This window comes from Moschus berezovskii, chromosome 12 (genome assembly GCF_049115385.1).
Source record: "Moschus berezovskii isolate FMDL1 chromosome 12, NW_MosBer_1.0, whole genome shotgun sequence".
Classification (NCBI taxonomy): domain Eukaryota; kingdom Metazoa; phylum Chordata; class Mammalia; order Artiodactyla; family Moschidae; genus Moschus; species Moschus berezovskii.
The window spans coordinates 11,682,142-11,688,141 of record NC_142471.1 but is presented as its reverse complement, the minus strand read 5'-3'; positions in this window follow the sequence as shown (position 1 = coordinate 11,688,141).

Here is a 6,000-nt window from a genome sequence, read left to right as displayed (position 1 = left end):
ATATGTCCATAGGCAGGTTAATGGATAAGAAAACTGTGGTACATATACACAATGGAGTATTACTCAGCTATTAAAAAGAATGCATTTGAATCAGTTCTAATGAGGTGGATGAAACTGGAGCCACAGAGTGAAGTAAATCAGAAAGAAAAACACTCATACATTATATTAGCGCATACATATGGAATTTAGAAAGATGGTAATGATGATCCTACATAAGAGACAGCAAAAGAGACACAGGTGTATAAAGAACAGATTTTTGGACTCTGTGGGAGAAGGCAAGGGTGGGATGATTTGAGAGAATAACACTGAAACATGTATATTACCATATGTGAAATAAATTGCCAATCCAGGTTTCATGCATGAGACAGGCTGCTCAGGGCTGGTGCACTGGGATGACCCTGAGGGATGGGTGAGGAGGGAGGTGGGAGGGGTTTCAGGATGGGGAACACATGCACACCCATGGCTGATTCATGTCAATGTATGGCAAAAACCACTATACTATTGTAAAGTAATTAGCCTCCAATTAAAATAAATAAATTAATTTAAAAATTTTTTAAAAGCAGAAATAGGAAAAAAAAAAATAACAAAGATGGAGCTTCATCAGCCTGGGTTCTGAAGTGACTATAATGTTCAAAGCACTGTGACAATATATATTTGACATGTACTGGGTGAAAGAAACTTTGTATTGTCATGTTGTTGTTCAGTCACTAAGCATATCAAACTCTGTGACCCCACGGCACAGCATGCCAGGCTTCCCTGTCCTTCACTGTCTCATGGAGTTTGTGCAAATTCATGTCCATTGAGCCAGTGATGCTATCAAACCATCTTATCTTCTGCTGTCCTCTTCTCCTTTTGCCTTCAATCTTTTCCAGCATCAAGGTTTTTTCCCACAATGAGTCGACTCTTTGCATCAGGTAGCCAAAGTATTGGAGCTACAGTATCAGTCCTTCCAATGAATATTCAGGGTTGATTTCTTTTAGGATTGACTGGTTTGATCTCCTTGCAGTACAAGGGACTCTCAAGGGTCTTCTCCAGCACCACAGTTCGAAAGCATCAATTCTTTGGTGCTCAGCTTTCTTTATGGTCCAGTTCTCACATCTGTACATGACTAGTGGGAAAACCATAGTTTTGACTATACAGACCTTTGTTGGCAAAGTGATGTCTCTGTTTTTTTAATATACTTTCTAGGTTTTTCATAACTTTTCTTTCAAGGAGCAAGTGTCATTTAATTTCATGGCTGCAGTCACAGTCTGCAGTGATTTTGGAGACCAAGAAAATAAAATCTATCACCGTTTTCACTTTTCCCCCATCTATTTTCCATGAAGTGATGGGACTAAATGCCATGATCTTGGTTTTACAAATGTTTAAGCCAGCTTTTTACTCTTCTTTTTCACTTTCATCAAGAAGCTCTTTAGTTCCTCTTTGCTTTCTGCCATTAGAGTGGTATCATCTGCTTATCTGAGGTTATTGATTTTTCTCCCAGAAATCTTGATTTCAGCTTATGCGTCATCCAGCTTGGCATTTCTCATGATATACTCTACATAGAAGTTAAATAAACAGAGTGACAGTGTACAGCCTTATATTGTCATAGGCAATTATTTTTGCACAAGCATAAATTTGCTATCTTAATTGATACAAGTGGAGTACTTCCTTTCCATTAATAAAAGGAACATATTAGTGTGACAATTTGTTGACCAATATTATATGTGCACAGTAATCTACATAACAAAAATTAACATTAATGACATGCATATGTGTGCACACATAAAATTTGAATGTTTAAAAATATGAAATAAAAATCATGTGAGATGGAAATGTTCAATGAATATTACTGAAATTATTTTTGAGAAAAATAATTCCAGGCCTTAAAACTGTAAATAATAAGAGCTTACAATGACTGAGCACTTATTCTGTGCCAGTGTTCTTTTCCATGCTTTACAGGTATCAATTCAGTTCAGTCGCTCAGTCATGTCTGACTTCATGTAAAATTCGGATTCACTACATGAGTTAATAATGATATGTATATTTCACATGTGGCAAAAGTAAAACACTGAGAGTCATAATATTTGGCAAAAGTCACACAGCTGATAAATTTAGAAATTAAATTATTGAGAAGAACTCTCAAGCTACAACCATGAGAAAATTGTAACATTAATAACATATAATGATAGAAGACTCTCTAAAATGATAAGCATGGAAAAAAGCCATAGAGAAAAGGAGGTATTTGATCATATAAAATGATGCTGAAATATTTCAATAATCTTTAAAATCAAAACACATTTTAGAAAAAAATAAAATGATACAATTTTAATACCAAGTGTGTAAAAAGCACTTATAAATCAAAAAGAAGAAATTAAAAGCCTGCAAAATGTTCAAAGGTACTAGTAATCTAATATGTTGATAAATTAGAGCTGTCCCCTTTGGTAAAAATATAGGGAAATATTTCTAAATGATTTTTATCTTTATATCTGAATATTGTACAATACTTAGATAATTATATAAAAAGGTTTTATTAATATGGGAAATTTTATTATAGCATCAATATTTTCTAGGAGTTTTTAAAATGTAGGAATGACATTTTTAATAAATGCATGTGGGCATATTGGGTTTTTGTATTTGTTATTTTTTACACTTATCTCTGGGAGGATAAATAAAAGACAATTATTATACTTAAATATTGTTTTAAATTTCCTTATATACTTTAATGAATATTCATTATTTCATTTGCAGGGGAAAATATGATGCTGATTTAAAACACCAAATGCATATTCAAACTGACCTGAACAAAGTTAACGTCTATCCTTACTTTCTGATGATTTAGTACTCATGTAATTTCTGATTTGGAGATGGAGAACTTTGGCTTTGAAAGATTTTATAAATCTCCATCTCTTGTGACAAATTAAAAGGTGTGTGTGAGCGTGCTAAGTCGATTCACTTTTGTCTGACTCCTTGCGACCCTATGGACTGTAAGCTGCCAGGCTCCTTTGTCCATGGGATTTTCCAGGCAAAAATACTGGAGTGGGTTTCCATGTGCTCCTGTAGGGGATCTTCCTGACCCAGGGATTGAACTCTGGTCTTTTACATCTCTGGCATTGGATTCTTTACCACTAGCGCCAATTGAGAAGCTCAATTAAAAGGTGAGGAACCAAAAATGAGCAAGGAATGACATTTGGTTGCCAGTACCAGAGTTAATGAAAAGTTAAGCTACATTGTTACTTGGTGGGGAGGGCAAAAAACAGACAACAATAAAAAAATTATCTTTCTTCTATCTACTCCTATATGATTCCTTCCAAATACTTGTGGAAGAAGGTGGCATCTACAGAGTGGGCATCATCTTTATAATTCCTTCCTACTCCTAAATTCCTTTAGGTAATATAGGGTAAAAATAGTCTGAACATTCAATTATACTGCTATATCAATATTTAAAAATAATTCTCATAGCACTAGTTGGACTCTGAAAATGTTTGGAGTTTAACTTAGGATAATGAAACAGTCAAAACCATTGAACTTACAACATTATTTTGGATTATTATTTTTAAAATATTTTCAACAGTGTATATGCAAAAAACAAACAAACAAAAACGTCTCCTGCCAGAAGATAGTGATCTGAACCCCATCAGTCAAAATAAGTTTGCCAAAAAAGCAACTATTTTTAATGTACTTTAAATGCATTATTTTAATTTAAAGAAAGCACATGTACATTTGGGCATTTTTTCAAAAGGAAAAAGTTTTTCTTTGGACATGAGTTCTTTGACTTGAGTTTTATTTTGTCTTATTGCAAAAAAAAACAAAAACCAAAAACAAACATATTCAAAGAGGATTTTCCATTATTTTCAGTTCCGGTGAAATTAAACAACCCCATAACCACTGCAAAGTTGATATAGAAGACTTCTAGATTTGTAGAATATTTCCCTAATCTCTTATGCTTATCTTCTTCCTGATCTGACTGATTTCTTAGCAAGTCATCGTTATTGATTCTTTGTATAGAAATCAACTTAACTTTCATGGAAATAAGAATTATTTTTATTATGCTGACTAAGTGAGATTTATTTAAATAATATATTTATAATAGGAATTCTAAGGACTGATTCATGGGGTCGCGGAGAGTCGGACACGACTGAGCGACTGAACTGAACTGAACTGACTGAAGGACTGATGTAAAGCTGAAACTCCAATACTTTGGCCACCTCATGCGACGAGTTGACTCACTGGAAAAGACTCTGATGCTGGGAGGGATTGCGGGCAGGAGGAGAAGGGGAAGACATAGAATGAGATGGCTGGATGGCATCACCAACTCGATGGACATGAGTTTGAGTGAACTCCGGGAGTTGATGGACAGGGAGGCCTGGCGTGCTGTGATTCATGGGGTAGCAAAGAGTAGGATACGACTGAGTAACTGAACTGAACTGAAGCTAGTATTATAAATAGTTGTTATGAAAACACAATTAACTATTGATAAATCAATTGGAAGCATGAAAGTATAGGTTTAGTCGCTAGCTCATGTCCAACTCTTTCGACCCCATGGACTGTAACCTGCTGGGCTTTCTGCCCATGTGGTTCTCTAGGCAAGAATACTGGAATGGGTTGCCATTTCTTTCTCCAGGGGAATTTCCCAACCCAGGAATTGAACCCAGGTTCCCTGCATTGCAGGCAGATTTTTTTTACCAACTGAGTACAAGGGAAGCCCCTCGATACAAAAAATAAATAAATATATATATGTATATATAGGTACATGAAAGTATGAAAGTATAGGGATACTAACAAATGTCCTTCTGTTAATAATTTGGAGGATTCCACACAATCCTGAGACCGAAATAGAAGAAAAATCGTTATGAAAATAAAGTGCTATGTGCAGTCATAATTTTGTTCTACTGAGAGAAGAGAGTGCCAATTAATCTGACACATCCCTTTGATGAAGGTAGTAACAGAGTTGAGGAATTTCTCCACTCCATGTATATTATCTACAATTTCCACTATATTTACAAAAAGTTGCTGCCAGGCTTAATGTACAATTCACAAACATAAAACAACCTTCAATAAAAATTTCAGGTTCTAGATGATTTCAACTGTCATATTTCCTTAAATACATCAATCAAAATAATGTGTAAATCAACTCGCAGTTGGAAAATTCTGAAGAGACAAATGAGCATCACCTCTGACTTTGTATATGATACTGATTTTCAAAGTATCACAGAGCAGAATCTCCTAATTAATATAGTCATCAACACTTAACACACACTGAATCATTCTCCAATAATTCAGGTTAAAAGTCACTTTATAATTGTAACATTGTATTTAGAGAGAACACAATGAAAAAAAAATTAACCTGTATATATGAAAATATCATCTAAAGATATTTGGCTAAGAGCTATAGACTTCATTTCCAAGACTGAGGAAAATTAGATCAGGACTTGGTTTGGGAGAGAATCCAGGTGTATCAGATTCATTATGAAAATCATATAACTAATTTAGAAATAATTTTCACCTCTGTTCACCTTTTCTTATTGGAGTTAATATTGACTTTTGGCTTAGGAAGATTGTGTGCCCTGATATGAAAATGAAAAAAATAAGCAGTTTGAAAATAAGGTGTTATGAAAATGTTAATAAAAATTTGCAGAAATAATTTTCAAGGTCTTAAAAATAATTTAAAAATTAATATGTTTCTAATGAAAATAAAGATAATTATTGGAAAACTGGAATAATGCTTAGTAAAAAAAATTAAATATAAAATTTTATAATGTATAATTCCTTTTTTATGATTCTTTAATATCATTCAATACTGGAATATGTTAACATATAGATAAGTGTCTCTAAAATTTTAATATTACAACTCAACGAACATTTATTAAATATTCAACTATATGAAAATCACAGCTCAGTTGTTGGGGAAATAAACTGATGTAGTTGCTGTTCTCAATTAACTTGCATTGGATATCATAAAGTAAAATTACTTTTTATTATTATCTAGATGTCAGTTTTCTAATTGTTACAATGCAAATG